Source organism: Balaenoptera physalus, assembly GCF_965194825.1.
Source record: "Balaenoptera physalus genome assembly, chromosome: 2".
NCBI classification, from domain to species: Eukaryota; Metazoa; Chordata; class Mammalia; order Artiodactyla; family Balaenopteridae; genus Balaenoptera; species Balaenoptera physalus.
Window position 1 is genome coordinate 171,281,877 of NC_138883.1, and position 12,272 is coordinate 171,294,148.

At 43.3% G+C, this 12,272-nt stretch overlaps 1 pseudogene across 1 annotated transcript; it reads right to left on the bottom strand.

The window, feature by feature from the left end:
• Positions 1 to 489: 489 nt before the first annotated feature.
• LOC309655487 (ras GTPase-activating protein-binding protein 1 pseudogene) lies at positions 490 to 9,896 on the bottom strand (annotated as a pseudogene). Its single transcript has one exon. The product of its transcript is annotated as a ras GTPase-activating protein-binding protein 1 pseudogene (transcript).
• Between the last annotated feature and the right edge of the window lie 2,376 nt (positions 9,897 to 12,272).

Below are 12,272 nucleotides of genomic sequence, written 5' to 3' on the forward strand. Positions count from 1 at the left end.
CCCTCTAAGACCCTGACAGAACGACAAAGAGAAAGTTTGAAGTGTCCATTTCCTCCACCGCCACAGAGCTCTCTGACTGCCAGGCAAAGCACCATGACCACCTGACAACCATAAGACATGGATCAAAGCAGAGGCCTGCCTCAAGCCAGCGTCCCAGCCCTCGCCAGGGAAAAATCCATGAACGTGTGCTTGTGCACACCCACCCCAAAAACACTACAGTGAGGGGTCCCCGAAGTGGCTCTTCCCAGAACAAAGAAGGTCTGCTCCAAGATGATTTGGGGTCCCCATGCTGCAAATAGAAATGGCTAGCAACTTTGACTTGTCAGCATCTTGTGCTAAAAACAATTCTACACCATGTTACACATCCATTGAATTTAGCAATGGGAGGTCTTTAGTGATCTTGGACAGAGCAAAGCGTTCTCAGCCAAAAGCGTTCAGGAAGTGCCAAACTCTGTGTGAATCACACAGATTCTAAAGGCCTCAGAAAGCAGAGATTCTCCTAAATTTTGCTTCATGAAGAGCTTTTGACCCACAACCCCCGTTTTCAGTCTAAAAATCTATGAATAGTCCATAAAATATTGGAAATTCAGGGAGTCAAGTATCACCTAAGACATTTGGGGGCAAAGGAAATGAACTAGAACAGATGTTGTAAAGAGAAAAGAAGAACCAAGAAAAGGCTTATTTATCTAGTGATGGAGTTATTTTTAGAATGGTAGGGACTTCCTTATGTTTCTAGGTCAAAGGAAGATGGCCTAAGAAAGGGAAAGTGACCAATAGGAGAAGCAGAGAGTAATTTTTGGAGCAAATCCCTCAAGGAGTTAATAATCAAGTAGCTTTTGCTTGGTAAATACATCCTATATCAATGATAAATGAAAGAAAGTGAAAACCAAAACTTATAAACTTCTTTTTTCTTTTTCTTTTTTGTACTGAAGTATAGTTGATGTACAACATTATATGTTCTAGGTATACAACAGCGATTCACAATTTTTAAAGGTTACACTCCATTTATAGTTATTATAAAATGTTGGCCATATTCCCCGTGTTGTGCAATATATACTTGTAGTTTATTTATTTTATACATAGTAGTTTGTACCACTTAATCCCTACTCCTATCTTGCCCCTCCCCCATTTCCCTCTCCCACTAGTAACCACTAGTTTGTTCTCTATGTCTGTGAATCTGTTTCTTTTTTGTTATATTCACTAGTTTGTTGTATTTTTTAGATTCCACATATAAGTGATATCATACACTATCTGTCTTTCTCTGTCTGACTTTAAGCAAAACTTGTAAGTTTTAAATACAGCATAGATGGGTAATCATGCTTTTAAGATATTTCCAAAGAAGTTGGCATAAAAATTCCAAGTCATTCTTATTGTCAATATTAAAACTTACCAAAAAAAGCGGGGGGGGGGGGGGGTACTTCCCTGGCAGTCCAGTGGTTAGGACTCCATGTTTCCACAGCAGCGGGCCTGGGTTCGATCCTCGGTTGTAGAACTAAGACTCTACAAGCCACACAGCACGGCCCCAAAAAACCCCAAAAACAAACAAAAAAAGCTTACAGCATTTGTTCTTAATATTGGGGGAATTACGGATAAAACTCTGAATCTCTACAAAAGGCTGTACAACGAGCATATGGAGGTTCACCACTAGCTTTCAGGTTTCTCTCTAGAGCTGTGGTCCAAGAAATCAGAAGCTGCAGCTGCCACCCAGAGGTCAGTAAAATGCAGAAAACCACTGCCGATGGTCACAGATGCCCACAGTCCTGGGCTGAGAATGGTCCAAGGAACGTGAGAGGGGCTGCAAATCCATCTGCTGAAGCCCTTGCTGCAGCCATGGCACAGATGCCCCTTCTCAGCCCTGTCCTGGAGCCTCAGAAATCTAGTCCCCAGGCTGCTTGCCTCTGTGACATCAGGGAGTAGGGGCTGTGCTGACGGTCTCTGGCACCGCCTCTTTGGTCCTCTGCCTTCTCCATGCCCACCCCTGCTCCTCTACCCATCAGGAATCAACAACAGGGCACCCAGTAACAGAAGACCAGATGGAAAGCCTGAGAACCAGCACAAGAGGAGTCAAGACCCTGGAAGTGGGGTGGGTGAGAGAAAGGCACAGAAGGGTTATGTGCAGTGGGAGGGGAAATCAGGAGGTCCAAAGGGGAGAACCTTTCCTCCTTCTTATAAGATAGTGGCCATGTTGGAGAGAGAAGTATGGTTTGGTGCCAGTGGAGAATCTGGAGTGGGGAACTAGTCCTGTAGAGCAGAGGAGCTGTGGCTGGAAGTCCCTTATGAATGAACTCTGTAATGGGCTGGGATGTACAGCTGGGACCTGAAGATAAGACTTATGTGTTCTTCCAGACTTTCTAGGTGTGCTCACATTAAGACCATTTGGGCAAGGTCTGTACTGCTCCCTCCCTTTCGTGATAGCGTTGTAGGCTGAGGAGCTGTGTAAAATGATAAGATTCAGGACTCTGCTGATCGATAAAGGGCCTTTGTGTGAACTAGAATAAGGAGTTGTGTCCCTGGAAAGATCCAGCCCCACACCAAAGCATGTGGCTTAATGAGTGTGCTGCCAGCTGCACCTCAGCCCGTATTCATCCCCATTGTGCAGTGAGTAGCCTGCACAACCGTACGTAGCAGCCTCAATCAAATCCTAGCAAGATGAAACCATAGTAAATTCATGTTAGCAAATATATATACAGGAAGTTTGGGCAGTCTTATTCACCATTTAGTCATCTTAATTGGCTTTTTTTTTTATTGGTTCTTAGTTATCATAAAAAGATTCAACAGTTTAGAAATAATGCTGAGGAGGATAGAAAGGATTTACATGCATCTCCAAAGATAGAAAGATTCCAATTCCATAGGAGAGAGACAAATCTTAGAATAAATGAAGGAGAGATATGAATTGACTAAACCAGTGTTTACAAACAAGAAAGAGACAACATAAGATGACATCCCCTAAAAGCCAGCAATGTCAGTATCAACTATAATTAGCACAAGCCTCCAGGTAGAATGAATAACATTGAGAAATAGATTGTTGATCTTGAAAGATCTCAAAAAGGAATCAGGGATGAAAACTAAGCTGCAGATCTCCCAGAGATGACATATTACCAATAATCGGGGACTTCCCTGGTGGTCCAGTGGGTAAGACTCTGCACTCCCAATGCAGGGGTCCAGGTTCGATCCCTGGTCGGGGAACTAGATCCCGCATGCATGCCGCAACTAAGAGTCTGCATGCTGCAACTAAAGATCTCGCATGCCGCAACAAAGATCCCGTGTGCTGCAACTAAGACCTGGCACAACCAAAATAAATAAATAAATAAATATTTAAAAAAATAATAATAATCGAAGCCACCAAGTGAATATAATGATTCAGACAGGCTGCCTTTCACCTGCCTGCCCTCATCTCCAAAAAATTAGGCAAAAGAGGGAAATGAGGCATTAAACAGCATCAGGGAGACAAGATGGGAAGGAGGGAAGAAATGTTTTAGCAACTGTAAAAATTGTAGAATTAGGTTTAGAAAAAAATTTGCTGCTCAAATTCTCCAGGGTCTGGTTCAGGTCCAAGAAATACATAGCTGACCATATAAAACTCTGTCTTGCAGCTTACATATAATGGCCAACTCTTTGGGAAAGTCATTTTTCACATAATGAGTATATTATTTAACACTTGGTTATGGACATATTTAGTCACATAAAGAACACAGGTAAACAACTTTGTGTTATTGTTTTGTTCTTTTGAAGTCGATGGGAACTGATTGACTAAAGTCTTCAAATCTCAAATCTACTTTTCTGCTCCTGCCTTTACGATGGCTCTGTGGCCTTTGAAAACTTCAATGGTTCCTTCTTCTCTACACTTTTCCTCCCCTGACTTCTGGGACATGGCACAGTTTCCCTTTTTCCCCTCTGGCTGCTCCCTTTGCTCTACTCTTCAACTTTCTATTTCCTTGGAGCACCTCTTAAATGGAGGAACTTTCTAGAATTCAACCTTTGCAGATGAGATCTCTGAAGATGACTCCTAAGGCCATATTTCCAAGCCTAATCTCTCTCCTGAGGTTCAGACCCATTTTCCCAAATGGTTGTGGACATCACACACCTATCCCACATGTACTTCATTCAGCTGTCCAACAGGTACTTCAAATTCCTCAGACAGGACGAATGATCTTCCCACCAGCACTGCTGCCCATTCTGTGTCTCTCATCTCAGCTAATGGTCCTACCATCTGCCCAGTCACCCAGGCAGAAATTCTCAATACTCTTCAATAACTCTCTTTTTCTCACCTGTCATATCTAGTCATCCTGAAATTCTGTCCACTTCACCTGTATAAAAGCTCCCAAATGTATCTCCTTTTTTTATGACAGAGTCCAATATATGGCTTCTTCTGAAGCTGAGATGGAGGTTTCCTATATGTCTGATTTCAAGATTACTGGGAAGGGCCCCACCCTAAAAAAAATTCCTCCCTGAAATGGTGGATCCCTGAAATTCCTCTAACAGACAAGGTTTTTATTACAGAATCAGAAATCATCTTAAATGCAAAAGGCTCTGGAAAGGTGACATCCTATATTGAAAACACACCAAAGTGTCACTGCTGTATCATATAGCCTTCCAGTGGGAAAGTTGATGGGACACACAGAGAGTAAGGGTGTAAACTGGAGGGTTGGAGGGTGAGGGATAAGAGCAGGGAAGAAAATGTGCAGGGGGCAGAGAGTAGTCACTGGGGTGACACTTCATGAACATACAGACAAAGAAACTATGCTTGAGCCAACCAAGCCAGAATCAACTAAAATATACTTTTGCACTGAAAGGTAAATTTAAAAACTCACAAGGATGGGAGCCAAGGTAGACAGGAAATCGTTTTATAAAAAGATTTACAGAGACTCTTCTCCTGTTTCTACAATAAACAGAATGGAGCAGTTTCCCATTATTGGGTCTTATTACAATAAGACCCAACGAATGTGAAAGTTCTAAATTTATGTGAGATCTCTGAAATTACTGCAGTGGGAAATACTGCCGAAGCACTTCTAAGTTCACAAATAGATCTTCCTCTTGGAGTTTTCACAGCCAGCTCTTCAAAACTTGGCCACCTTTGCCATAATATTCCATTCCAATCACTCCTGTATATTCCATTCCTAACTCATTTTCCTTCCTTAGCTCCCAGCGGAACCAGAAAGAGAAATTAATGAGGTCAGGAATAACAATGGGGTAACTGGTTGCAAATTGTTTTTTCTAGGTTTCTTTTTTATTATTTTTCTTTAAACAATTGCCAAGACTGGAATCAAAGATAAATAGAAGGCACAACAGTTTTGCTCTGGTTTTGTGTTATTCAGATTTAAAAATTTTTTCTTTTTTACAAATACAAATTAAACATGAAAAAACTCTACTTCAAACAGAATCTAGGGCTTCCCTGGTGGCGCAGTGGTTGAGAATCTGCCTGCCAATGCAGGGGACACGGGTTCGAGCCCTGGTCTGGGACGATCCCACAGGCCGCGGAGCAGCTAGGCCCGTGAGCCACAACTACTGAGCCTGCGTGTCTGGAGCCTGTGCTACGCAACAAAAGAAGCCATAATAGTGAGAGGCCTGCGCACCGCGATGAAGAGTGGCCCCACTAGCCGCAACTGGAGAAAGCCCTCGCACAGAAACGAAGACTCAACAGAGCCAAAAATAAATAAATAAAATAAAGAATTATTCTGCCTTCCTCACTGAATTACTTATAAAAAAAAAAAAGAATCTAACAGTTCAAGAAAAGCTTATCAGTTGCATTCTGGACATTTAAAACCTATCTCACAATTTAAATTTCAGTGGTAAAAACAGTAGGTTTTGGAACTGTTTTGTTATCATGTATCCAAAGAAATACTCCACTAACACTCCTTTTATTCAGTTTTTAACCACACCAGAGAGAATCTAAACTGTCAATTTTTCCAACAGCAATTTTTCCACACCAGAAGGTAGTCATGACTCTCAAAGAAGAGACAATTTGGGTTTTTCCTGCCTTCAAAATATTTATCAAATCCTGTAATTCTCACAGGCTTTTGAAACATGTACAAAATAAGTAAGAAATATTCTGGGCTTCCCTGGTGGTGCAGCGGTTAAGAATCCGCCTGCCAATGCAGGGGACACGGGTTCAAGCCCTGGTTCGGGAAGATCCCACATGCTGCAGAGCAGCTAGGCCCGGGCGCTACAACAACTGAGCCTGCTCTCTAGGGCCCGCAAGCCACAGCTACTGAGCCCATGCACCACAACTACTGAAGCCTGCACGCCTAGAGCCCGTGCTCCACAACAAGAGAAGCCACCGCAATGAGAAGCCCGTCGACACAACTAGAGAAAGCCCGCACACAGCAACGAAGACCCAATGCAGCCAAAAATAAATAAGTAAAATAAATAAAATTTAAAAAAAAAGAAATATTCCAATGAATGAAACATACCAAATGTCAGTAATAAGCAAGACACATTCCTCTGGGGAAACTGTTAAAAATAAAATCCAGTCTGTATATGCAAATAAAGCAAGGAAATGCAGTCTTTTTTTTTTCTTCTTCTTTAAAAATCCATTTTTCCTAAAATATCATTCCACAAAACTGGAAGTGAAGGACTAAAAGGTGCGGTGGGGGAGGGGGAGGAAGGAGCACACACCATTAACACAAAAAGTAAAATTGTACAAACTTAAGCAGTTTATGATACACTAGGATCAGATTCCAAGATACCAAAAGTTGGCTGAAGAAATTCACCCTTCTGTGGGAGCTAGGGTTTGTACTGCTGCCTGAAGATCGGTGAAGAGCAATCACTGCCTTGGAGCACTGCCCCTTCCCACTCCAAATCCTGGTTTCTGCACCATGCCTCCGCGGGCGGCCCTCTCATCCCACCACCCAGCCCGCCTTGAGGGCCTCCAGGTCCCCGCAGGCGGTTATCTCGGTGGTCCCCTTCCCGGGCGGCTCGAGTCTTCTTTTCTTCCACATTCAGGCGGACCTCACCTCTGAACATAATGGGCCTGTTGCGAAGCACCTTCTGAATGGGCTCAGGATCATCAAACACAAAGAACTCAAAACTGGGTAATTTCCCACCGCGGTTAATACGCAGCTCCACCACATTCCCATAACTTTGAAAAACATCTTTAAGCTCTAATTTTTCCACCTCATGAGGCAGGTTGCCAATAAAGAGCTGGTGACTGTCAGGGTGTCTCCCGATTCTTCGGGGTTCAGCATCACCTTGCTCACCAGCCTCACGGACTGCTCCGGGTCCCCTCTGGCCAGGAGCATTTATTCGCTGTTCTCGCACCCTTTGATCCCTCTGAGGCCTCTGCGGTGGAATCTGAGATTCAGGCTTAGACTCCGGACGAGGCTGTGAAGCTGGTAGTTTAACAACATGAGGTGGTATCCCAGTAACTGGGACAGCTCCACTGGGAGGAAGGTTCTTCTTACTGGTCACAGTGGCCCAAGAAAAGGCTCTCAAGTCCTCTTGCACTGCCTGGGCTATGTCTGCAGGCGCTGGAGAGAAACTCTTCTGAACATCCTCAGGAGCAGTTTCTTCCAATACGCTCAGACATTTCCTCTTGGACTACAGACGCAGGTTCTTGCTCCGGTTCTGGTTCAGGATCAGGCTCTGGTTCAGCAACAGGTTCTTCTAAATGTTCTTCTAAGTCATTGCTGACAGTTTGATCATAGAAAGTTCCAGAATCATCAGGTACCACCTCAGGTGTCTGCTGTCTTTCTTCAGGTTCCTCTGCTTCTTCTTCAGATTCTTCCTGAGGCTCAGTGACAAAGCCACCAAAGACCTCATCTTGGTATCTGAAGATATCATTGTGAACATAAAACTTATTTGCAGCAGAGCCCTCAGGAGCAAGGACAAAGGTCTCATGAATGTCCTCAAAGCCTGGTTGTTATTAGAGAGCAAGCCCATCACCTGGACCACCACACCGTCATTCAGAGTGGCATGAGTATCGACATGACGGATCTTAGTGTGGCAATTCGTGAAGTTTCGTGACATCACTTTCCTATGGATTTCTTTCTGTCCGTAGACCGCATCTGCTGGCTTTCCATTTGAAGCCAATCCCCCATGGACATAAGAAGAGTTCTTTCCATAAAGTCTGTGTAGTATGTCTGCGGCCTGGTTCAGCAGTGTGTAATACTGTCTCACAAATTCCCACCTGACCAGCAGGGAACTAGGCTTCTCCATAACCATAGCTTTGGTCAATTCAACCTGCACGGCTGAGCAGGAGAGGAACAAGCTCTGCTCCACACACAGCAAAAAGCAAAAAACCCCTCACGCAACTGCGTCTGCACCGGTTGCAAAATTTAAAGCTATATCAGCTGGAGAATTGAACCATGGACCTTGGGAAAGAGAGAGGTATGCTCCTGGCATCCAGTTGTGAAGATCGGAGGGGACCAGCCCCAGAGAAAGCTGTATTACGGCTCATCAGGGCATTATGTCTATAAATCTAATAACTGTCTATTGGTCTGTGACAAGGGAAATGGGAACTCTGTCCACAAAATCAGAAAAGGGGTAACGTAGTCTGGTGACGGGAACCCTGAGGTTTTGTGGGACAAAAGGTCATGGGCAATCCAGCTAAGGTTTTGTATCCAGGTTTACAATAGTCTGTTTGAAAGCCATATATGAATACATTTTCTCATGAAAACAGGGGACTTGTAACTTTTCAAACTGCAAAATCACTTCTGATAATTTAACTAGCCATGCCTTAAGTCAGGGTCTATAGGAGTACAATGGTTAATTTTATGTGTCAACTTGAATGGGCCATGGGGGACCCAGACATTTGGAAAAACATTATTCTGGGTATTTCCACAAAGGAGTTTTTGGATCAGGTGATCCAAAATTTAAATTGATAAGGCTTTAAAATTTAAATTGATAAGGCTGAATAAAGCAGATTGTTCTCCCTAATGTGGGTGGGCCTCATCCAATCAGTTGAAGGCCTGAATAGAACTGGAGGCTGACTCTCCCCCAAATAAGAGGAAATTCTTCCTGTTTGGCTGCCTTGAGCTGGGACATCAGATTTTTCCTGCCTTCAGGTTCAAACTGAAACATCGACTTCATGGGTCTCAAGCCTGCCAGCTTTTGGCCTGGGACCACAGCTTCAGCTCTCCATCACACCTAATCCTGCCTCTCAAGCTGGCCAATGGCAGCCTCCATGATCATATGAGCCAATTTTTCATAATAAATCAATCTTTCTCTCTCTTCCTCTCTCTCTCTCTCGATATATATATATGTATTTCAAACTGTAAAATCAAAATAAAATTATATATAATACATAATTATATCATATAAATATGATATATAATATAAATATATTATACAATATATAACATATAATATAATTATATATTAATAGAGTATAATATTGATATATAAAGTATAATTATATAATATAAATATAATATGATATATAACATATATAATAATATACATAAATATGTAAGATATATAAAATATATAGTCTGACACCCAGGCCTGTGTCCCCCCATTCCCCCATGCACTTCTGAGAAGTGAGACGTCTCATTTTGGAAGAATAAGGGAGATGAGAAAAAGAGAAATCATGTCCTTCAACACTGACAGATGAATTATTTAATCAGAAGCAAGAAACTGTGTAGAAAGTGAGACACCAAGGCCATTTCTCACTCCTCAGGCACACAAAGAAGAGAATGGCAATGCTTTTCAGACCATGACGAAGAATTGTGGTGTCTCACTGTGATTATTTTCCCAAATCAACGGGCGCTGGCTAATTAATACTTCAACAGAAAATTTTGCTCCAGGAACTCTTAACACTTTTAAAGTAAAACAAAGAAACAAGATTTTTTTTTAAAACATCTTTATTGGAGTATAATTGCTTTACAATGTTGTGTTAGTTTCTGCTGTATAACAAAGTGAGTCAGCTATAAATATACATATATCCCCGTATCTCCTCCCTCTTGAGTCTCCCTCCCTCCCACCCTCCCTGTCCCACCCCTCTAGGTGATCACGAAGCACCGAGCTGATCTCCCTGTGCTATGCGGCTGCTTCCCACTAGCTATGTATTTTACATTTGCTAGTATATATAAGTCCATGTCACTCTCTCACTTTGTCCCAGCTTACCCTTCCCCCTCCCCGTGTCCTCAAGTCCATTCTCTATGTCTGCGTCTTTATTCCTGTCCTGCCCTTAGGTTCTTCATAACCATTTTTTTTTTTTTAGATTCCATATATATGTGTTAGCATATGGTATTTGTTTTTCTCTTTCTGACTTACTTCACTTTGTATGACAGACTCTAGGTCCATCCACCTCACTACAAATAACTCAATTTCATTTCTTTTTATGGCTGAGTAATATTCCATTGTATATATGTGCCACATCAAGAAACAAGAATTTAATGTTCCTCCATGCTCTACTTTGACTTGATGGAAAAGGTAGCAGGGAGTATGACAGCTTCTGTGTTTACACAATGGGAAGAAGTAGGAAGTAGTAGTATTATTGTGGTCTTCTTATTCAGTGTTCACAGAGGACTGAAGATCACCTAAAAGATAAACACCCAGCTTCTTCCCAATGAGTTTACTGTTCCAAGGTCTAGAGCTGGGGGGCAAAGGAGAGGAAGGAAGTAGAGACCACATACACACGCACACACAAACACACACACACTTGCTCCGGCTTTTCTCAAAGTGGAGGCATTGTTCCTGGGACTCCAGATACTTGTCTGAGGCTGCTGCTAAATTGGCAACAGATTAGCCCCTAATCCCAGAGCCTGGCTCTGACGGAAGCCTTACTCCTCATCCAGGGAGTCGCTGCAATGCCAGGTATCAGTAAGAGGGAAGCGACGTATTAGAGGCATTTACATGCACTTGCCTGAGTCCCTGTTTCCAGTTCTTCAGGGTGTACACCTAGGAGTAGAATTGCTGGGTTATGTGGTAATTCTGTTGAACTCTTTTTGAGGAAGCCATCCTCAGAATATTTGGAGCCAATTGTGAACTGAATCTAACTAAAGCTCAAACGAAGCCCAGACCCAGCTCAGCTACAGAGCAGATGACTGACACAGCCACTTCACTGCTGGCCCAACAGAAGAAGGGGCATACCCTTTACCGGATAGCATGATGATTTACTTCTGGTATTATTTTTGGTGGTTTTTTGTGTTGTTGTTGTTGTTCTTTTGTTTTTTTGGGGGGGTGGGCAGGCCGTGCCACGCAGCCTGTGGGATCTTAGTTCCCTGACCAGGGATCGAACCCATGCCCTCAGCAGTGAAAGCGTGGAGTCCTAATCACTGGACCGCCAGGGAATTCCCTCGGTGTTGTTTTTGCAGCTGTACTGAGATATGATTTACATACCTTAAAACTCACCCATTGTAAGTGTACAATTCAATAATCTTTATGCTGATAGAGTTGTGCAATCCTCATTACCAACCAGTTTTAGAATATTTTCCTCAATCCCCCAAAATTCCCGCGAGCTCATTAGCAGTCCAAGCCACTCCCAGCCCCAGGCAACCACAAGTCTGCTTTCCATCTATGCTTTCCTTTTCTAGGCATTTCATATATATGGAGTCATAGTATAGGTAGATCATAGTTTAGGTAGTCTTTGGATCTGGTGTCCCAAGTGTGTATATTTTTCTACCAGTAGCTCAGATATGCATAAATATGTTACATATCTTTACTTTCTGCCCACCCAGCCCTTGCCCTGTAGGAGTGTAGGGAAATCCACTCTTGAGCATCACTGAGGCCTTGAGTGGAGGCTCTCCTTCCCTGGGGTCATGGAAAAATCCAGGAGGGCTTTTGGCATCCACTGGAGTTTGGGCCATTTATTCTTCGGCCGGTTAAGTTGATCAGCCCACTGATGCTGGTATCCTCACCATCTACCATAAAGCTTCTTCTAAGGAGAGGGCAGGTTGCTCTGTTATTTCCAGTGACAAGCCAGCATTCCAGAATCTGCAGAAGCTGTGAGGCCAAGTCCCCAAGGTCCAATAGACGTCTCATATAGCTGTGTCACTCCAAGGGCTGGCCATGTGTCCTGGTGCTGCAGGGGCTGAGGCTTGAGTCCTTGATGCTCAGGAGACCACCAACCTCCACCCCCCTCCCACTCCCCCAAATGCTGTGAAAGCCCCCCACCCCACCTGGGTTCTCTGCTCTCTCTCTCCAGGACACCTGGGGTAGATGATGATTGGGCTTTCTCAAGAGACAAGAAGAAAGGTTGGTCTTCCAAGAATCTTGCAAATACCCTTGTGATAGGAAACACAAAGGGATTAGCTGTATTCTCCAAACAAAGGGGGTGGGTAGGGAGGGGCACAGAAAGCATGAAACAAATGAGTATCTCACTAAATAGCCTA